This window comes from Erpetoichthys calabaricus, chromosome 7, assembly GCF_900747795.2.
Source record: "Erpetoichthys calabaricus chromosome 7, fErpCal1.3, whole genome shotgun sequence".
NCBI classification, from domain to species: domain Eukaryota; kingdom Metazoa; phylum Chordata; class Cladistia; order Polypteriformes; family Polypteridae; genus Erpetoichthys; species Erpetoichthys calabaricus.
In genome coordinates, this window is record NC_041400.2 from 114342496 (window position 1) to 114366263 (window position 23768).

Below are 23768 nucleotides of genomic sequence, written 5' to 3' on the forward strand. Positions count from 1 at the left end.
TTTTGCCACATGAAGAACCTGTTTTGTCGTACCTTAGTTCTTCATAATTTGCTTACATTTAATTGTGACAGATGCCACCATTTTGGCTATTGTTATGACTCTCTCCATGGAAATCATTCCCAGAATTCCCCAGAGTGCACTTATTGGTGATATCATCCAGATGATGGGTGAAAAGTCATCTTTGGCAGTCCTGGGGTATCTGAGATTAATGGATTACTCTAAGATTGCAATTGAAAAAACTTTTTTTCTATTTTCTTGACTTTCTGGCTCGCAAATATCTTGCCTTTATTTTTTGACCACAAATTTTCAATTGTGTTATTGGCTTCAACAAAAGATCCATTTGACTCCTGGTTTTGACTTTGGTCCATTCCTTGGCTTCACATCTTCCAGTCATTTTTTTATTTTTTCTGTTGCTGTCTCTTGTGAGTCAGTATAGTTATAAAGATGATTCGAAGTTAATTCATTCAATTCATGATTTAAAATTGCTACAAATCACAATGCAGTATTGGCTACAAAGCCTATAATTATAATGGCTTTATCATAAAACAAACTTGAATAAATGTTGTTACCAGTAGGGAGCATTGCAGCATCCTAAATACAATCAAAATGACATAAGTCCCAGGTTCAAACACAAGGTTTATTAACCAAAATACTTCACGAAAATATTCCCCCACTCCTTAAAGGAAAGTGTTGTCCAGCTCCTCTCCTGACCAGCTCGTCTGATTGAGTGGCTTCTTTTAACATTTATCTTAGACTCAGGTGTATATCAGATGCTAGGGAATATCCCAATGGAAGCATTTCTGGGTTGAACTGAAGTCCTTGAAAGAAGGGATCACAAATCCTCACAGCACCCTCTGGCGGCAATCCCAAAACCCAATGAGGCTACAGATCCCAGCATGCCATACTGGTAGCACCACCCTGAGATGCTGCAACCTAACGTGTTGGGAGAGCATTTAGACCTGACTGGTTGACCTTCTGTCAGGCACCCCTTCCAGCAATCTGTCATCTTCTGCCAACTTCCTGGCTAAGGTAGGGAACACCCTGCTATTCTTCTTGTGCCTCTGGAGAGGTCACCTCCCATTCAGGTAAGGAACTTTTCCCCATCCTGACTGGGATGCCTACCTGTGCATGTTGTCCTTTACCATGCCTACCATCAAGAAACAGTCAAAGTTGCTAAAGCTTTCCTCAGTCATTCTCTTTCTACCAGAATCTGAACAGCGACTCTGCATCTGCCAAAAAATTGTATATTATTCTGTTTCATCATGGCTTATATCTATCATACTTGATAACAAAAAATGCAAGTGTAAAATAGCATTGACTTTTCAAGAAATGCAAGAATTTGCTTTGATAAAAAAGGTATCACTTCATTTTAAAATTACTGTTACATGTACACAGTACAAAGAAATTAATACTTGCACATTTGAGTAACATGGAGCAGGCCACCACTGTCCTTGTCCAGCAGCCCGAATCTCGTGCCATTAGTAATATATAATATAATATTGCAAAATGATAGGTAGTCGTGAATTAAACACTCCCAGTTTCTTTCATAAATAATTTTGTGAAACTGACTGTAAATTTTGTTTTGCATGCGATTTCACAACTGCAAAAATCATTAACAAGTGTGTTGGGGGAGTTGAAAGAAAAGAATAATGCTTCTTAAGAGTTCAGAAACACCATACACCCCTTTTGAGCCTGAATATTTCTCAGAAAAAGGTGTAGATGGAAATAAACAGGGAAGAAATGTAATTTGAAACTCAATATGGCTAAACAACCCACAATGAGACAAAAGATGTAAGCAAGTGAAGGAATGGAATTGTTACTCAAATTAGTTCAGAAGAAAACACTACTCTCTAACTTACTCTACTGTCTACTTAGATGAGATTCCACTTTGGCCGATATAAAGGTTTCCCATCAGCCCCAGTGTCTCTTTAGTCTATTATCTCCTTAGTCTACTATGTATGTAAATGAGATCCCACTTTGGACGGTATAAGTTTGTGCATGCTGGTAAAGGTGTCCTCCCATCATTCCCAGTGCACTCCTGCTGCCTCATGTCAATCATAGTCCCAGCATCGGCACTGTTTTTTGAGTTAACCTCCTCTTTTGCAACACCTGTTACTGATATGCCATATACCTTATATTTAAAGTTGGGTGAAATATAACGCACATACAAGATTTCATGAATATTGGTTTAGCCGTTTTTATGGGATTAATGAAGAAACAAACAGACAAACAGATTGTGATGGTACTGATGTAGATTCATTACTAGAGACATTCAATTTTAGTACAATGATCAGCATTACTTCCACACAGATTGGGGACTGTTTGTGTGGAGATTGAACATTTTCCCCATATCAGAATGGCTTTTACTACATCCCAGAAACATGTGGGATTGGCTAGTTGACAGCTTTAAATTATCCCACTGTGGCTGTGTGTAGGTGACCTTAACGCTGCCTGAACAGGCACTGGTGCTCTGTGGCAAAGAATCTGATAACTGGGTTAGATAATATATGGACAAAAATATATACATTCTATGATATTTTAAAATAAGGTGAAACACTGAGCACTTGGTGAATATTCGGCGAGCTTATTGAAGATATTCAAGTTTTTTATTTTCCTGTTTAATAAAAATCTCTATTTTTCTAAACGTACTTTTCCATTACAACAACCCATTGTGATGGACGACCGGCTACACACTCCGGTCGCCACCCCCAGGCCGCTAGGAGGAGCCCTCCGGACAGCATGATGGTGCCCCGAGTTCCAGCAGGGCCTCATGGACTTTGTAGTTTGTATACACAGCCCTGCTGGATACCTTGGGGGCCACCGGGAGTCGCTGTAGGGGGGCTAGTGGGCTCTTATGTGCCCTATAACCCGGGAGTGCGTCATCGTCACGTGACAGGAAGGAACGACGTGCTCCCGGGCTGAAGAAAGGACTGTTTACCCTGACCCGGAGGGAATAAGGACTTGTGGGTTTGACCAGGAACCACTTCCGGGTCAGGGCATATAAAAGGACTGTGGGAAAGCCCAGACACTGAGCTGAGCTGGGAGGTAGGGTGGCAAGTGTCTGGGCGAGGAGGAAAGAGTATTGTAGTAGGAGAATTGTGTTTATGAGTAATGTGGTGTGGAGAGTGCTTTGTGCACGATTTAATAGTAAAATAAATACTATTTATACATTCACCTGGTGTTCAGAGTGGTACCTGAGGGTTCAAGAGGTGGACCACACCTCAATCTGTTACACCATCTATATTACACTGGGTGCAAGGCAGGAGTATACCTACTATGGAACACTAGAATAAAACAAAAAATTATACCAAATCCCACAAAAACATACTACATAAACTGTATGTTTTCACTGTCAGAAATGGTTAAAACAGTGACTTTTAAATAGATAAATGCTTTATAAAATTGAATAAGCAGTGCTTTAGTTGTTTAATATTAATTAATTATGTCAATGTGCTAGACAATTGTATGAATAATTGTTATATTGCTGTAAAGTCACAACAGAAGAGAATTCTAAATTTGCATAAAGTTAATCTATTTGCATAAGGGACACCCCTTTTGCAACCATGATGCTAATTGCTCCTAATGGCCCCCACACCTTTAGATGGTAGGCAACAAAATTTTAAGGAGGCAAACTCATATGTTCTGTGTGTGCAGAAGGTTTTGTTGTGGTTATGGAAGCTGATTTGTGTTTTCCTTGTTTTGGATTTTCTATAAACTGGTAAACCTGCAGCACATCCTAGCAACCTTTCTTTCTGCAACACGCAACATAAAATAACCATATAAAACATTGAAATGATATCAACGTATACAAATGCTTGTCTAAAAACACTGTTGGTCAATGTTTCTAATAGTTTTTGGTGGTTAAATAATTGGTGATGACCTTACTAGACTAAATAACATATTTTCATTAAGAATGTTATAGTAAATTGAATTGCAGTACTATTACAGGTCACATGTAAAAATTCAGGAAATTAATGTAAATTGGAAATGGTCAATAAATGTAATTTAAGAGCATACTGCTGCATCACAGTAATTTTGTGGTACAGTTTACTGTGAAGTCGCTGTATAAAATTGTTTATTTATGGTAACATACAGTAATATGATGCAGTTACATATTGTGAAAGTTGTAGACAGGAATTTACTGTAAATGTACAGTGAAGATCTGGTTACCATAGAGGGAAGCTCTTCCATTCTCTGACACTCTCATCTGTTTTCTTGATTTCCTCTTCAGTTTTTCAGTTTTAATAGCTGATCTCATTGCCCATTTCTAAAATTATCTGGCAGGTTAATGGCCTCCAGTGATCCAGTTCTCTTTATGTACAACATCAATTCAGAAGAAAGCCCTTTCCATAAGAGAGATGCCTTAAGTCTACAGGGAAAAGTAGTGTTTCATGTTCATTTTCCATTTCATTACCAATTAGGCGATATTAAAAAATATGAAGGCTTCAAGCAGTGATGGTCACGGTCTAGTTATCAAGAGTGTTCCACCACTAGGCAAAGCAACATGACTTCAGATTCTACAATTAATAACTTTTTTAAAAGAAAGTATGTTAGCAGTGAAGTAAGAGCTTAGACTTTGAGCTCTGTTTTGGAAAGCTCAGTGTTTGTGTTTCAATTTTATCTCGGACTGATTAGCAAATTTCAAGGTGCTTTTTAAAATTCCTACAAAAATGATATTAAGGAGCAGATGTAATATAACATTATCTTACAGAATTTAAACTTTTGTTGGTAGACAGGGGCAGATAAAACCAGGTTTCTTATGTTAGAAATGGATTTAGCTTTTCATGAATATAAGAGTCTGATGAAGTCTGCTTTTCTGTTAAATGGTCAGAAGATGGGGAGTAGTATGAATAGCAATTTACCTAATTCAGTCACATATACGTCTCTCTGTTATAACAAAAAAATCCTCGGACGAGATGTGACTTTTTCAGAGAGATACTTTGATGTCCTGCGAGATGAGACTTTGTGCCAAGAGATTTAACCATGCCCAGGGTCGGAAATAAAAGACAAAGAGTAGCTGACAAGGTAGAATGTCATAAAGAATTCAAAAACATTGGCATGATACACATGCAGAGCAGGTTAGAGATAATAAAAGTACTAAAATTAGAAAAAAAAATGATAGTAAAGATCGCATTAGCGCAAACAAAAGGAAATTATTACTCGGTGAAATAACAGGACAGCAAAAAGAGATTGAATATATTGTTCGGATTTAAATTTTAAGTTGGAGACTTGTAGATCGTCTAATTCGTGTTGCCATCAGGGAAAATGAGTGTTTCTTCCCAATGAAGAGGCGTATCTGCAAGAATTAAAAGATCTGTTGTTTGGTGAAAGTAAAATTCACATACACGAGCAGCAGAGATGCGTTGTTGCTGGCGTGTAGTGCAGGCTGGGGGGGTTGGCAAGCGAAGCGAGCAGGGGGTGAAGCCCCCAAGTAATGACTGAGGAGTGTCAGAGACACTTGAAATTTGGCTCGTGCTTTTATTGTAAAAATAAAGGGCATCTTTCAAAATCACTATTCACTGAGTCTTTGGGAGCTTCAATTATTAAATAAATTAGAGACACATTCAACAAGCAGAATGGCAATTACTTTGTTTTCAGAATTACAAATATTAGTGCCTAGGAAATGAGTGATTATTTGGGATTAGCATTTATTAATTCATTTACTGGTAAAGTTATTGATTCTTCTCTGGCAAAAATCTGGAAATGGAATTAACAAGGCTTAATAATCCAATTCATGTAAAGGCCCTAGATGGGAGAAGAATATGTTCTGGGGTAAATGAAAGGGTTACTGAAGCAGTAAATTTTAACATGGAAGCTCTGCAAGAAGAGATGCTTTTTATTCAGATAGATACTGCCTTGAGAAAATTAATCATATGTGAATGCTACAAAGTGTTAATTTAATATTCAATTATCTTCCTTTAGGTATAAAATTTCATAAAATATCATGACATGCAGAAAGCATTACAGTCCAGATTCTAACGAAATTTGTTGATTAATGAAACAGGTAGAACATCATTTTTCCAAATCTCATCCTATGTGGTCTCTACAATCTGTAATCTTTTTAGCACTAAACATGTTTTATTTTTTCAGCAGTTCTATCTTACTTCTTCAATTGTACACTTTGCTATATTAATTAATTTTACCCAAACTACTACAGTTCTACATTGAGGTATAATAAGTCCACAACTGCACTCTATGAAAATCTAGCTCTGTACACAGGAATAACTGGTGGTACATAAAAATGAGATTGGGTGCTAATGAAATACAAGTTCATATTATTTGAAAAGGCAAAATATTCATGGATTTTGAGCTGATACATTGTAAAATTGGGTTTTCATCATAGCTGACACCAACTCCTCATCTCTTCCAACTAACATCACTTGAGGAACTGGTTGACAGAATGTTATCACAATGCATCAGACTGACATGAAATATTCAGTTTTATTCTGCGTTACGTATGTTACTCATTTTCCCATTTTCATTAACTGTCATCTTGTCAAATTCTCTTCCGAAATACAAAAAACGTCAATGAATGTACTTCCTTCAAAAATTTTTCCATATAATTAATTAATTCAGCAGACTCCTCTCTTATCAATATCAAGCTATAGCTAGGCATACCATATTTCAATAACATTTACAGTATAGTAAGGTTTCTAATTTATTATTATTATATACTTTAAGATTATTAGTGAACATAAGCTGAGAATATGGCATGCTGCAATGATTGATATATCTAATTTTGTGAAAGTCTGAACTTTTTATATGAGGTCTCAATCTTTGAAAAAACCTTTTTAGTAGAAGGCTTGGGGAATTTTATCCTGGAGAGCTATAGAGGCAGCACTAGATGATAAAAGAGAACGGTTTAGAACAGATAGTAGCATGTGTAGCATGTTTAAATAAAGCAAAGACAAGAGCCTAATTATATGAGTCACTGGCCTGTGATCCCTGTAAAACTGAATGCAAAAATGAAAAATAGGTTTTACAAACTTTTGCAAAATCATTTTTTCAGATAGGAGCCAAAGACAAAACAGAGCCATGATGGCGGTTGAGCCAGTTATGAGGTGAAAGAGGTGAAAGACGCAGGTGACCGGAATCTGGAAGTGACATCAGATGCTGATGTTCTTTCAGTCATCAGATTTTTCAAGCAGCAAAAGAGGACAGACATTATGCAACAGCGACAACCCTCAACTAAAGGCAGAATTACTATTTGACAAGTGCTGAAGTTGTCATCAAAGTGCACGTGTGTACATACAAATAGTTCTTCACATATTTGATCTATTAAAACTTCTAAAGAATATCAGAACAGTAGCAGCGCCCTGGTAGATTTAATTTAGGACAATATTAAAGAATTCTTGCCCGCATATTGTTCACATATTGATCTAGCAAAGTTTTACACCAGATGCCCTTCCTGACGTAACCCTCCCCATTTATCTGGGTTTGGGACCGGGACAAAGAAACACACTGGTTTGTACATCCCACTGTGTACTGTTAGCCAACAGGATGCTGGGGAAATTGGGCTACTTTTGGCTCAGGGAGAAGAAGAGGGGGGAGGTGTGTCCAGGAGCAGGAAGAGAGGAGGAAGGGTAGGAGAGTGGAAGTGAGGGCAGGAAATTTGAATTTTGGCAGTATGACTGGTAAAGGGAGAAAGTTAGCAGATATGATGGACAGAAAGAAGGTTGATATATTGTGCATGTGAGAGATGGAGAGATGGAAGGGGAGTAAGGCCAGGTGTATTGGAGGCAAGTTCAAATTATTCTATCATGGTGTGGATGGGAGGAGAAATGGGGAAGCAGTTATCCCGAAGGAACAGTATGTCAAGAGTGTTTTGGAGGTGAAAAGGGCGTTGGACAGAGTGATGATTAAGAAGCTGGAAATTGAACGTGTGATGATGAATGTTGTTAGTGCACATTCCCCACAAGTTGGGAGTGTGATGTATGAGAAAGAAGATTTCTGGATTGCTCTGGATGAAGTGGTGGAGAGTGTATCCAGGGAGAGAGAATGGTAATTGGAATGGATGTCAATGGACATAATGGTGAAGGAAACAGAGGAGATGAGGCAGTGGTAGATAGGTATGGTGTCAAGGAAAGAAATGCAGAAGGTCAGAGGATAATGGATTTTGCGAAAAGGATGGACATGTCTGAAGTAAATAACGTATTTTAAGAAGAGGGAGGAACACAGGGTGATGTACAAGAGTGGAAGAAGATGCACACAGGTGGATTATATCCTTTGCAGGAGACTCAATCTGAAGGAGATTGGAGACTGCAAAGCAGTGGAAGGGGAAAGCATACTTAGGCAGTATAGGATGGTGGTCTGTAGGATGATGTTGGAGATCAAGAAGAGGAGGAGAGTGTAAGACTGTAAGTTCAGGGAGTAGGTAAGACAGGCACAGGGTGGCAGTGAGGAGTAACCTGAATAGCTGGGCAACTTCAGCAGAATTGGTTGGGGAGATATCTAAACGACTGCTTGATGTGAAATCTGGACAGAGGAAGGAAGACAAGGAAACCAGGTGGTGGAATGGGGAAGTACAGGAGAGAATACAGAGGAAGAAGTTGGTGAAGAAATGGATTATTAGAGAGATGAAGAAAGTAGACAGCAGTACAAGGAGATAAGGCATAAGGTGAAGAGAGCAGTGGTGAAGGCTAAAGACAAGGAATATGATGAGTTTCATATGATGTTGGACATTAAGGAGGGAGAAAAGTTCCTGTACCAATTGTTAAGTAAAGGAACCGAGCTGGGAAAGATGAGCAGCAGTTTAGGGTGATAAAGGATAATGATGGAAACATACTCGCAAGTGAGGAGAGTGAGTTCAACAGCACTTTGAGAGGTTGATGAATGAAGAGAATGAGAGATAGAGATGGTTGGATGATGTGGAGAGAGTGAACCAGGAAGTGCAACAGATTAGCAAGGAGAAAGTAAGGACAGTTATGAAGAAGACAAAGAATGGGAAGGTTGTTGGTCCAAATGACATACCTGTGGGAGCATGGAGGTGTTTAGGAGAGATGGCAATAGAATTTTTAACCAGATTGTTTAAAGCAATCTTGGAAAGTGAGAGGATGCCTGAGGAGTGCAGAAGACGGGTGCTAGTACTGATTTTAAGGAATAAGGGTGAGATGCAGAGCTGTAGTGACTACAGAGGAATAAAACTGATCAGCCAAGACATGAAGTTATCAGAAAGAGTAGTGGAATCTAGGTTAGGAAAGGAGGTGATGATTAGTGAACAGCAGTATGGTTTCATGGCAGGGAAGAATATTATAGATGTGTTGTTTGCCCCAAGGGTGTTGATGCAGAAGTATATATGCAGAAGTCCAGGAGGAGCTAACTTGTGTCTTTGTAGACTTGGAGAAAGCATATGACAGAATGCCTAGAGAGGAGTTGTGGTATTGTATGAGGAAGGGATGTGTGACAGTGGTGAGGTCTGCAGTAGGAGTGGATGTGTTCAAGGTGGAGGTGGGATTACATCAGGGATTGGAGCAATGGTGACGGACAGGTTGACAAATGAGTTTAGACATGGCTCACTGTGGACTATTTGACACTGTGATCTGTAACAAGAGTAGGGAGCAGGTTGAGGAGAGCCTGGAGAGGTGGAGATAATACCCTAGAGAGAACAGTAATGAAGGTAAATAGGACTAAGGCAGAATACATGTGTGTGAATGAGAGGGAGGTCAGAGGAATAGTGAGGACGCAGGGAGTAGAACTTGGAAAGGTAGATGAGTTTAAATACTCGGGATCAACATTACAGAGTAGCGGGGAGTGTGGAAGGGATGTGAAGATGAGACTGTAAGCAGGATGAAGTAGGTGAAGAAGAGTGTCAGGAGTGATTTGTAACAGACGGGTACCAGCAAGAGTGAAAGGGAAGGTCTGCACAAAAGCAATGAGACCAGCTATGCTATTTGGGATAGAGACGGTGGCAGTAATGAAAAGACAGGAGACAGAGCTGGAGGCAGTAGATTTAAGGATATTAAGATTTGCATTGGGTCTGATGAGGATGGACAGAATTAGGAATGAGGGTCACATCAGATTGGATGGTTTGCAGACAAAGTCAGAGGGGCTTGGACATGTGCAGAGGACAGATGCTGTGTATATTTGGAGAAGGATGGTAAGGATAAAGCTGCCAGGCAAATGGAAAAGAGGAAGGCATAAAGGGAAGTTTATGGATGTGGTGAGAGAAGACATGCAAGTTGTTGGTGTGACAGAGCAAGATGCAGAGGACAGGAAAATATTGAAACAGATGATCCACTATGGCAACCAATAACGGGAGCAGCCAAAAGATAAAGAAGAAGATTAATAAAATCTTGTCAGATTCTTTAAAAGCTTTACAACCATAGTTTGCAAAGAAAATATGATTTTTTTCTCTAGTAACGTTCAAGCCATTACTTTCGATATGAGTTATAGAAGGTGTATTAGATTCTTTGAATTTAGCAAGATCAGTTGACACTTAAGAAATGTAATATAAGAAATGACAAAAGATTTATTTTTACATAATCTTATCCCATCTGATGTTTCTAAACAATGCTATTAAAGACACAGAAGTATATGAGAATCTAATACAATCTGGCAAATAAGTGAATATGTTCTCTTATAAATGTCATAGTTTAGGAAATTCAAAAACATATAACCTAGCAAGGCCAGTGCATGATCATATCATTCACAGTTAAGGTCCAATCTTTGAAATTACTTTAATCTTGAAAGATGTGTATGATGTTCAGTTTTATGATGAATTACACCATGCTTTGCACATATTAACAATCAGTGTTTTTATGAATAATTATGTTCCTTTCTATATCTAAGACTTTGAAAGGCACTCTCCCATTGTTAGCTAAGTTCATCTAGAGGTGAAAAGGGTATAATTAGTTGATAGAGTCTCCAGATATTGATATTCCACTTATAATTAACTAAAACATAATCATGTAGAGATAATGATTGCAGATTATGGAATCTAGTCAGATTCCTTTTTTATAACATTAGTAATATATTTTATATTTAAAATTTAATTGTGAATACAGAGGTTTCTAAAGGCCCGGATATCTAATGACTTATATTGTGTATGGAAAAACGGCTGGAATATATGGTATGATTATTGCGTTGCACAGAGAAGAATCTCTAAAAAAATTTCCTTCATTGGTTCCATAATTTGAGTGAGTGATGCAAAACCATATTGCTAGTAAATTTAAGACAGTTACTGATGAGTGAAGTGCAAAGCAAAATATACAACAGAGAGAAGTTTAAGAAGGTTTTCTTTCTAATGAAGTCAAGTAGTTACAGTTCTGTTACCTTCTGATTCTTTTCATAGTCTCAGTATAAGAATATTCACAACCAGGGTTGACAGATTTCCAAAATCACAGATCGGGACAGCCACTATTTCGAACAACCCAAAAAAATGTTAAGGAACTAAGGAAGACAAAAGAAAATAGATCATTTTAGTTAAATTATAATTGTAGATATATAAACATGTATAATCCTAACATGTAAGTATATGTAAATAAGCACATATATAGAAGAGAATATATATATAAAATAGTCACAGAGGTTCAGGTATGTTTGATATAACTTATAACTTGTTTTATGTTTCATATAATATGACACCATATATGTATAAAAATGCAGATATCCAGACACAACCTACCTTGTTAATCAAAAAGTCTTTATCAGTATCACTTCACTTTCAAAACAAATTACACATGAGTACAAGAAACCATGGTGAGTATGAGAAACATAAAACGACACGCGTACATGACATACATAACAGGTGTTGAACTCCGATCCTGGAGGGCCACAGTGGCTGCAGGTTTTCATTCTAATCATCTTCTTCATTAGTGACCAGTTTTGTTCTGCTAATTAACTTCTTTTGCCTTAGTTTTAATTAATGTGACACAAGCCCCTTAGTTGTCTTGTTTTCCTTAATTAGCAGCCAAACAATAATGAAACACAAAACAAGCCACCACATAACCAGCTCACCTGTATCCTTATATCTGAAAAAAAAGAAAGATGTTGGTCTTGGTAAGGCTGATCTCTTAGGTCACCAAAACATTTTGACGGTGCTCTTAGAAAAAACAGAAAGATCAACTGTTTTGGAAAATGTCTGCTGTGGCAGAATGAGAGCGGCAACAAGGCATGGAATTAAATAATGTGTTTAATTAACAGCAAATATCAGCTTCTTATTAAGAGATTGGTTGGAGTTTGAAATCCTAGTTTAGCTGGTCATCTGTAGGTTTGTTTCACATCTCATTTCTCTTTGGCTGTCATTTAAAGAAGAAACAAATCAATTCAGAGGACTGAATCCTTAAAAATGGGGCTATTAAAATTAAGGGAAAAGGAGTTAATTAGCAGTGAAAACTGGTGACTGATTAGGAAAAGGGTTAGAATGAGAACCTGCAGCCACTGCCGCCCTCCAGGCCTGGAGTTCGACACCCCTGACATGCATGAACACACATGATTCAAACACTCAGATTCAACAGACTGTTAAAATCTGTTGTGGCAGAACACAAGGGACCTTGCCCAACCAGGACGCCTGGAGAAGTGAATGACTGGGAGAGGGGCAATATCTTCCCCAGGACACAAGAGGGGATCCCCCCTGGATTACATCAGAGCCACGGATTGGAAGCTTGGAAGCTCAACCCTGTTGGGGTCCGTGGCCATCACCAGGGGACGCCTGGACAATCCCGGAGCCTTGGATGGCAGCACTTCCACCACACCTGGAAGTGCTGCCAGAATAGGAACCAATGGCACCTGGAGTAGTTCCGGGTGCCCATGCAGCACTTCCGCCACACCAGGAAGTGCTGCAGGAAGTTCATCAGGGTGCACCTGGAGCACATCCGGGTGCAACATAAAAGGGGGTGCCTCACTCCATTCCATTCGGGGAGCTGGAGTCGGGAGGAAGAGGACAGAGCTTGTGAGGAAAGGAGTAGAGGCGGCAGAAGAAGAGAGAAAAGAAGGGACTGTGAGCAAATTGAGGCTGTTTAAGTACATTGTGCGGTGTTGTAAAAGGGCAAAGAGAATTAAACGTGTGTGTTTTCGACATCTGGCTGTCTCAGTGTCTGTCTGTGTCCAAGCTTCTATCACACTGTATTCATAAAAGGTGGTATGCCAGATACTAAAATTCAGTGAGCCTCCTTAACTAGGGATTCGATATAAAAACTGAATTAAGAAATTTTTTCTACATACAATTTTTGTTCAATTGGGATTTTAAGAAGGAAATGCAGGACTCTGAAATTTTCAGTTGAACTTGGGATAGTTCAGTTGAACCGCTCAAATTGGGATATCTGGCAACCCTTTTCACAACCTAGTAGTAAAGCTGAAAGCAATGACAAACTACCCTCTGCTTTAGATTGTTGCAATGTCATCCTTTAAATATGTGGCCTTTTAGGATTCCAGACTATCATGATTACAACTCACTCTTAATCTTTTTAAAAAGGATCGGTTAATAAATAAATTGATACTCTGCTAGAGAAAAAAAATGAATAGTCTTCCAAAACTCTTAACATTATTAATTCTCTGAGCTAAAGAGATCTAAACAGATGACTGCCTATTAATATCTTGCTCATATTGAAGTAATTAAACTTGAATAAACCATGTTCTTGTGTTTCTGACTCCTAGATATCTGAATTGTTCTGAGACTATTAATTAAAAATTATCTAATTAAATATGACATGTAACAAATGAGCATGTTCTTATTCACATTAATTTTGAACCCAGGAATTCTGTAAAATCCATCCAATAGATTCAATATAATTGCCAGTAATGAGTTTGGTTCTGTGATGAAAAGAACTACATCATCTGCACCAAGAGAAACTTTTTGCTCAGCCTCTTTCCTTGTTATACCCTTTATCTCTAATTGTTGCCAAAGACAGATAGCCAGAAAGTACTGGCGATAGTGGACAGTCCTGTTTAATTCCACGTTATAATTTGAAATTGTTTATATTGTTTCCACAAACAGATGTTTCTGAACTAGAGTCCATCCATCCATCCATTTTCCAACCCGCTGAATCCAAACACAGGGTCACGGGGGTCTGCTGGAGCCAATCCCAGCCAACACAGGGCACAAGGCAGGGAACCAATCCTGGGCAGGGTGCCAACCCACCACAGTGAACTAGAGTCTAGTAGCTTTATCAAACCAAAATATTTAATCTTTACCCAAATTTGCCGTCATTAAAAAGACATCCTCATTTTAAGCTATCAGAAGCTTTATCTGCATCTCGTAACGGCACAACTTCTGGAAGCTCAAAAGCTGAAGGGTTATATAGTATTACATCAAAGATTCATCAAACATTTGACAATAGATTTCTAAATTTAACAAATTTAGTTTGATCTTGTGATATAATAGTAGAGAGCAATGACTTACAGTAAATAAAAAGGGTCCAGATCTAAATCCTTAAGGAAAATTACACTGAATAACTTTGGTAAAAAACAATTTCTCTTAGTGGGTGAAGGAGCTGAATGTCAGCTGTAATGGATTTACTTAAAGTTTAGTGTTGTATTTGACATTGATCAATTCACATTATTTCATGCTTCAAGACCTGACTTTTCCAGTTAAGATATATTGAAAATAAATATATTGTCTCACTTGCACATACTGTTTTAAGTAGAGACCTTAACACAATGCTTTTGTATACCCTGTTTAGGTTTCTATTTCTAGCTGATTAATTATTTTAAAATACTCCAGATAAAATCAATTCAATACCGAGAAAGAAGTCTTCTTGGAGGGTTTCTGCACTGGCTTTCAGTTAGCTATATAGGTGATTTCACAATTCTACTGGCAACATAACTCCCCTTAGAGAACTTACTAATGCCTTCACCCTAGAAGATATGTGGTGAACAGAAGGTAGAAATAACTTTTTTTGAAAAGTACAACCATTAGCTACAGAGCTCCCAATCTTTGCAACGATCTGTCTGCTGGTGTAAAGGATTCCCCATCCTTCTCAGCCTGTAAATCTATTCGGAAGACCAATTGCCTGGCCTCATTAGAACTACTGTTTTTTCAATTCATAAAGAAAAAAATGACTAGTAGTTTTTTCTGCACTATACTTATGGCACTCTTTACGCCTGGTTATTATTAACCATTGTTGCCACTGCTGTCTTCACAAAGCTACTCCACTTAACTATAGAACAAAATGTACAAGTGGTCTAAAATATTTTGCAGTAAAGGTGTTTTTAATAATATTTGACCATGGTATGTGAATATAACAGTTATGGATTTTAGCAAAAACTACACCGTGTTGCTGGAAGCAAAGGAGGGAGATTGCAGCTTCATAGAGTTTTATTTCCACCAGGAAAATTTTGAGACTGAAGTTTTTGTTTGACTGTTGTTCACTGCCTTCTAATTATATCATCTGTAAGCTTATTTTCTTCCATTTGGCTTCAATACAATTTATTTTTGTAAAGTGCAAAATCACACAAGGAGTGCCAAAATAGGCCTTCACAGGCCCTATCTTTTGACAGCCCCCCAACATAAGAAAACAAGAAAAAACTCCCAAAAAAAACACCTGTAGGGAAAAAAATGGAAGAAACTTTGGGAAAGGCAATTCAGCAAGAGACCCTTTCCAGGTTGGCGATGCAGTGGGTGTTAAAAAAAAAAAAAAGACACAGAACAAATCACAAGTAACCCTCAATATAATACAATAGTAATATTACAAGTACAGAGCAAAATGCAAGCATAGATAAAATAAAATAATTTTTGATTTGTTAAGAGTCCTGGAGACCTTGGCCATCAAGTTGCCTCCCACTATTGGCCATTCCACAGTCAGTGCTGGGCCAGCCAATCTGATGAAAGGATGCTTCTACCCAATGATTCCAGTGCTCCTCCATCAGAGATGACTTTTCCTTAGGCAGGCAAACAACTTGGCAATAGGGTAGTGGCACCAAGTATCACATCTGAGTACTCAGAAGAGAAACAGAATAGGTGTCAGTCAGTCATTATCCAACCCGCTATATCCTAGCATGGGGTCATGGGGGTCTGCTGGAGCCAATCCCAGCCAACACAGGGCGCAAGGCAGGAACAAATCCCCGGGCAGGGCGCCAGCCCACCACAGGGCACACGCACACACACACCCACACCCACACACCAAGCACACACTAGGGACAATTTAGGATCGCCAATGCACCTAACGTGCATGTCTTTGGACTGTGGGAGGAAACCGGAGCACCCGGAGGAAACCCACGCAGACACTGGGAGAACATGCAAACTCCACACAGGGAGGACCTGGGAAGTGAACCCAGGTCCCCTAACTGCGAGGCAGCAGCGCTACCACTGCACCACCGTGCCGCCCCACAGAATAGGTGTGCTAGTCACAAATTATAACTACCATATTACTTATGTTTTAGTGCTAATGACTAACAACAGATATGCAGTATGTACAGTAAATCATCAGCTCTAGTCTGGGTATACTAAACTGAAGTAGTGAGTCTTCAGATAGGATCTGAAAGCTGAGATCAAAGGGGCATCTCCTATAGTAGCGGACAAACCATTCCACAGTTTAGGGGCCCTGTAACTAAAATCTCGACCTCTTACTGTTATTTTATTAATTCTTGGAATCATAAGCAGACTGCCATCTTGAGATCTTAATGTGATTTTTGGTTTGACAGTCATGATAAGTTCAGATAAGTAAGCCGGACCTTGGCCATTTAGGGCTTTATATGTTAAAAGTAGGATTTTGAAATCTACACCAAACTTAACTGGGAACCAGTGTAAGGATTTAAAAACTGGAATTATGTTTTCATATTTTCTTGTTCTTGTAATACTTATTGCAGCAGCATTTTGGATTAACTGGAAACTGTATAAAGAACAATTTAAACATCCAGTGAACACTGCATTGCAGTAGTCAGTCCTAGCAGAAATAAATACATGAATTAATTTCTCAGTATCTTGCTTATTTAGAAAATACCTTGATTTTCTCAACATTTTTAAGATGGAAGGAACATGTTTTGGACAGTTTTGTAATGTGCACTTTAAATGACATGCTAGAGTCAAAGATAACTCTGAGATTGGAGGCTGATTTAGTAAAATTAATGGTGTTACCAACTGAGTTAAATGATGATAAAATATTGTTGCAATCATCGTCATTCCCTCCAGTAATTAACACATCTGTTCTATCTGTCTTTAAAGACAAGTAGTTCTCATCCATCCACTCCTTTAATTCACTAACACAACTAATTAAAGACAACATTGAAGAAACTTCATTTGGTCTAAAAGAAAGGTATAACTGGGTGTCATCTGCGTTCGAGTGAAAATTGACATTATATTTCCTAATGATAGATCCCAGTGGAAGCATGTAAAGTGAAAGTCCCAGTACTGAGCCCTGCAGGACACCATATCTCACTTCTGTGTATAATGATGGAATACTATCAGCACATTTCTGTATGTACTGGAATTGATAAATAAGAACTAAACCAGGCAAGGACATTGCCTGTGAGCCCAATGTTATTTTCCAGCCTGTGTAGTGAAATAGAATGGTCAATGGTGTCAAATACTGCTCTTAAATCTAGCAACACAGTTACAGTGGAGATTCCTTCATCAGAGGATATCAGAATGTCATTTACTACACATATTAGTGCCATTTCTGTACTATAACCAGTGCAGAAGCCAGTCTACATGTGTTTTGTGGACTTGGAAAAGGCATTCGACCGTGTCCCTCGGGGAATCCTGTGGGGGACACTCCGAGAGTATGGGGTACCGGACCCCCTGATAAGGGCTGTTCGGTCCCTGTACGATCGGTGCCAGAGCTTGGTCCGCATTGCCGGCAGTAAGTCGAACCCGTTTCCAGTGAGAGTTGGACTCCGCCAGGGCTGCCCTTTGTCACCGATTCTGTTCATAACTTTTATGGACAGAATTTCTAGGCGCAGCCAGGGCGTTGAGAGGGTCCGGTTTGGTGGGCTCAGGATTGAGTCACTGCTTTTTGCAGATGATGTTGTCCTGTTTGCTTCATCAGGCCATGATCATCAGCTCTCTCTGGGTCGGTTCGCAGCCGAGTGTGAAGCGGCTGGGATGAGAATCAGCACCTCCAAATCCGAGACCATGGTCCTCAGCTGGAAAAGGGTGGAGTGCCCTCTCAGGGTTGGTAGCGAGATCCTGCCCCAAGTGGAAGAGTTCAAGTATCTCGGGGTCTTGTTCACGAGTGAGGGAAGAATGGAGCGTGAGATCGACAAGCGGATCGGTGCGGCATCCGCAGTAATGCGGGCGCTGCATCGGTCTGTCGTGGTGAAAAAGGAGCTGAGCCGCAAGGCGAAGCTCTCAATTTACCAGTCGATCTATGTTCCTACCCTCACCTATGGTCATGAGCTATGGGTAGTGACCGAAAGAACAAGATCGCGAATACAAGCAGCTGAAATGAGTTTCCTCCGCAGGGTGTCTGGGCTTTCCCTTAAAGATAGGGTGAGAAGCTCAGTCATCCGGGAGGGGCTCAGAGTAGAGCCGCTGCTCCTCCGCATCGAGAGGAGTCAGATGAGGTGGCTCGGGCATCTGATCAGGATGCCTCCTGGACGCCTCCCTGGTGAGGTGTTCCAGTCACGTCTAACCGGGAGGAGGCCCCGGGGAAGACCCAGGACACGCTGGAGGGACTATGTCTATCGACTGGCCTGGGAACGCCTTGGGATTCTCCCGGAAGAGCTAGAAGAAGTGGCTGGGGAGAGGGAAGTCTGGGCATCTCTGCTCAAGCTGCTGCCCCCGCGACCCGACCTCGGATAAGCGGGAGACAATGGATGGATGGATGGAGAAGCCAGACTGGAATTTCTCAAATAAATTGTGGTGTGTAAGGTGTGACTGAAGCTGACTGGTGACTACTTTTTCAAGTATTTTAGAGAGAAAGCGTAAATTTGATATAGGTCTAAAATTATTAAGTACATGTGGGTCGAGGTCTGACTTTTTAAGTAATGGTTTGATGACTGAGACTTTTAGTGCATCAGGTACTGTGCCATACAATAAAGAACTATGGGTCTAGTAGGTTTTATTTTGGAAATTCAAAGTTAACACTTCCTGTTCTGTTATAGGATTAAAATATCTAAAGTGTTGAATACAAGGTGAGACAGAGTTTGCCAAGCCAGTATGTGGTTTGCACTGTGATGCTGGGATCTGGGATCTTATATTTTTAATTTTCTCATTTTTATCATTAAAGAAGATCATAAAGACTGTACTGCTAATGTCTGTTGATGTTTTGCACTGTAGAATTCCCATTTGTTTGTTAAATGAGCCACTATTCTAAACAGTACACAAGGATTATTATTATTGTTAGCTGTTATTTTAGAAGAGTAGTCTGAGCAAGCTTTAAAGAGTGCCTTTATATATTTTTAACACTCTTTGTCCATTTAATTTGAAAGACCTGCACTTTTGTTGGCTTCAGTTTGTAACATATACAATTCAAAATGTACAACCTAGAAAGTATTCTATACAAAGTATAGTTGAGTTTCAATTAGTTTATTGCTTGAAAGAGATATACATAATTGTGCTTGATGTATGTATGTCTTCTGGTATTTTTAGGGGCTATGTCATATTTGTCAACCCATTGAAAGCATGCTGAACCTGCATCCTGAGAAGCGTTTTACAATTGAATAAACTAATTTGAGTTAAATTAAACCAATATCGGCCAAATAGTTTAGTATTAAACAAATACAGGGCAGTTTCCGTAACCCTTATCTAATCCACTCTATTCAATAATATACAGTTGTCTATAGCAAATGTCTTACCTTAATGTAAACACAATATTTTTCTCTCCATCTTTTTTAATTGATTAGGTAGACTTTATTATCCTCAAGGGAAAGTTGTTTGCAACTGAAAAGTACAAAGGCATAAGGCACTTTTACGCAGAGAAAAGAAAAGGCATTACCTCGGGCAACTAGTGCTATCATAATTATTCACACTAAAGATCAGTACAGAAAAAAGTAATTACCTTTAACAAAATACAAAATAATAATTTGGAATTCAGCAGCATCCCAAATTCAAAATGCGTATAGCTCTGGAAGTAAAAGAATTCTTAACCCTGTTGCTCTTTACCCATGTCAACATAAATTTGTAGCCTAATGGCAACATCTGAAATTTAGGAAAAAGAAGATGTCTATTGTCTGACAGAAATGAGCTGACCTTGTTTCTAACCTGTTTGTGTTAAGCAGAGTGACAGAGGTCTGCTGCAAACCAATAATGTTACTGCTAACTTTTACAGTGTTGTTATATTCTTAATGCTGAGGTTTCCAAACCAACATATAAAAGCAAATGTAACAACAGATTCAATAAAAGACTCGTAAAAAAGTGTCATTATGCCTTTGTCCACTTTAAAATAATTGACTTTCCTAAAAAAGAATAGCTGTTTCTGTCTCTTCTTACACAATTGTTCTGTATTAAGATCAAAGGTTAACCTATTATCAATGATTGCTCCTAGATATTTCTAGTGCTCCAACATGTCCACAGTCTCCCCTTTTATTATTGCTGAGAGAGTGGGAGGAGGGGAGCACCGAAAATCTCAACCCATATCTTTCATCTTGGGGATATTTAGCCGTAAATGGAACAATCGCCTGCAAATTTCAGGATTTGTCTGTTCTTCTGTGAACATTTTGGTGCCTTGAGGTAAACCAGTGGATGAGTTAATACTATCAGAAATATAGCCATTAGCAATTAGTCTTTGTGTTCTGTTACTTAAAAAGTCCAGAATCTTCCCCACCAGGTTGAAACAATGTGTAATCGCTGCCTGCAGTACCTATGAAGTCTGTCATGTAAAGCCCCAACATCACAAAATGTCTTGTGACTGATGTTGTGGGCATTACATGACCTACATCATATGTATTGCAGGCTGCAGCTGGACCAATCGCCCAAGTTAGGGCCCAAACACAACAGATCAATCAGTTTGCCAACTAAAATGTGCAGCTTGATTGTATTAAGTGCTAACGTTGAAACAGAAATCTTGAATGGAATTTTGGTTAAATAAAAATAAAATTTGGAGAGTTGTGAGATAACATTTCAAGCCTCTGTATCACTCTGGAGATGCTGTCAGGTGCTTCAGGTGAAAATGCATGATTCTGATGAAAAATTCTGGAAACTTTCTGGTGTGGTCAGGTGGTGGAAGGACAGACTGGAAACAGTAGAAATGTTGGGACACCAACCGGGTTGTCCCTTTTAATCGTTGCGAGACAAAACAAGCAACATAAAGAAAAATTAACAAAAACCGCGCCAATGCGCTATCCTGATCAGGGATTTCTTCCTTGTAAGGGATCTTTCTCCCGGCAAAAGATGCTGTTTTCTTTGTCGGGTCGGGACTTCCGGAATGGGTTAAGTGGGTTAAGTGCTCTTACTGGGCGGCTTCTCGGAGCTGTGAGGGAAGAAGAACCACAGGACAAAGTCAGTGGTAGCCCCCCCCCACCCCCCCATCTCAGCGTACCTTTCTCCGGCCCTTATAGGAGTCCTGCATGACACTGGACAAATAAATGGGCAGCAGCAAGACAGACAGAAGTTCCACATCCTTCATGCACATTTTTTTCTAACCACCACCGATTTACACCATTGTTTATTTATATAATGGCGGACACCACCATCTTTTAACTTAGGCAGGGTCTCTATTAAAATTTACAGGTGCACTGAATCCATTGATTATCAACTGGTCATTCAGATAGTTTCATTTAGCTAGGTTTGTCTAACTACCATAACACACGCACCTCTGGAATCGGACTGAAAAATAGACATGCTTGAAGTTTATCCACTTCATTTCAGAGGGACTGAATAATATAAAAGTTGGTAAGGGAGGTCACATTTCCTTGCTGTTTTATCAGTCTTTTCAGAAAACCTCCTCTTTTTCCCTTTTTCATTTTTATCTTTTGAAGTCAGATGAAAATAAATCCAAATACTGTAATAAAGACTAGCTATGGTACCTGTCAAAGACAGGTAATAGAGAAATTAAGAAATATTTGCTACCTCTTTATTCTACATGTACCTTCAGCACCTTTCCTAGGCATTTGCGTGTGTGTTAACATCTCTTCACTGGTGCTCACTCTGTCAAGCGTGTTCCTGAAAAGCCTACTTCTCAAACTCTCTGTATTTTTGAGGCGCCTTTCTCCCCTTCTCTCCAATTTTATACTTCCGGTCTTTGAAGGTGACTCTGTCAGTGTGCATCTTACATTTTTACTTATGTGTCTTTACCGGTGCTTCCTCTCTCGAGTGTATACCCATAAGGCCTGTTGCTCTGACATGCTCACTATTTTTGAGGTGCCTTTCTCACCTCCTGTCTGGTTTTATACTTGCCGTCTGTGAAGGTGATGCTCTCAACGTGCCTCGCATGCCTTTACTTTTCCTTATGCGTCTCACACTCACTTTCTTTCACATCACCAAAGCCAAACTGACCAATCAGACTGAACAGGGGGTCAGGACACACAGATTTTTATTATATAATAGATAATTAATTCTTTGCATTTATATAGCGCTTTTCTCACTACTCAAAGCGCTCAGCAATTGCAGGTTAAGGGCCTTGCTCAAGGGCCCAACAGAGCAAAGTCCCTATTGGCATTTACGGGATTCGAACCGGCAACCTTCTGATTGCCAGTGCAGATCTCTAGCCTCAGAGCCACCACTCCACCTCCGATAAGAATATACATTCTGAATTTATTTACTTTGCTGCAACACCATTCAAATCCGAATTAACTCACAGAAAAGAATAAGAAGCAACAGACAAATTTGAAAGAAAGAAAAATGTAACAAATTTTAACATATGTCATTTGGAATAGAGCTGGCACCTATCCCAGAGGTACTGAGCACAAGCCAGGACCTAATTAATTTAAGCCTGCAAATGCTTGCAAAAGATGTGAATGTCTAATTAACCTGTTAACTTCCTGGTAGGTCGTGGTTACTAATATTTATCATTTTAACATATTCATCAGATTGGATGGCCAGCACAGACTCCGCTATAGAAAACTCAGTAGTAGGTAAATGGCCAGTTTGCTGCGGTTTTCAGGACTATGACTTTATTTTTGGTTTTCTCTTGTATGATTTTAACCTCCACCATTGTAAACTTGACATAATTCGTCATTAATTAATGGAGAGATATTGTCCATTTATGTTTATTCAATTCTGCCTTTTTCTTTGTGTGTTTTAACAAATTTTCATTTACACATCTATCAGTTCTGTATTTAGTAATAAGTATAATCTATACTTGTATTTGAACTGAGAATTGTTCACAGCGCTCAGTGCTCGCACTCAGTGAAGGACGTTATACAAAAATAAGTTGTATTGAATTGGAACCAGTAGGCAGAGGATAGCATCACATTTCCAGAATCTGAACAATCAAGAGAACGACATAACATAACATCATTCTCAATTTTTGTCCAGATTGCCAATACCAACGTGTAACAGACAGAATAGTACACAATGACTTACAGATAAAACAAAACCTCCTTTAAAGAAAGGTTCTATCTCATTTATGATTTTTGTCTTTATTTTTCAATTCTTTAATTTCCAGTTAAAATGCATAAAATGTTAAGCATTTATATTTTCTAAGCTTTATTGATATATTTTATTTATAAGCAGAACTAGTGTGACTGATTTTTTTAAATTACTGTGATTCAGATGTTCAATAAAACAGGTCAGCAGTTTAATAAAATAATGTAAATTATTGGTATCATTTGGGATTTTTTTAGTTAGAATAACATGCATTCATTATTGTAATGCAGGCTTAACTCTCCCTTGTGTTGCACATATTTTAAGCATATCATGTGGTACATCTAGTGGTCACCTATTAATTTTTTTAAATTAACATATAACCTTGTAACTGTGTACTGTGTCTACATTACCATCCTAATCCAAATGT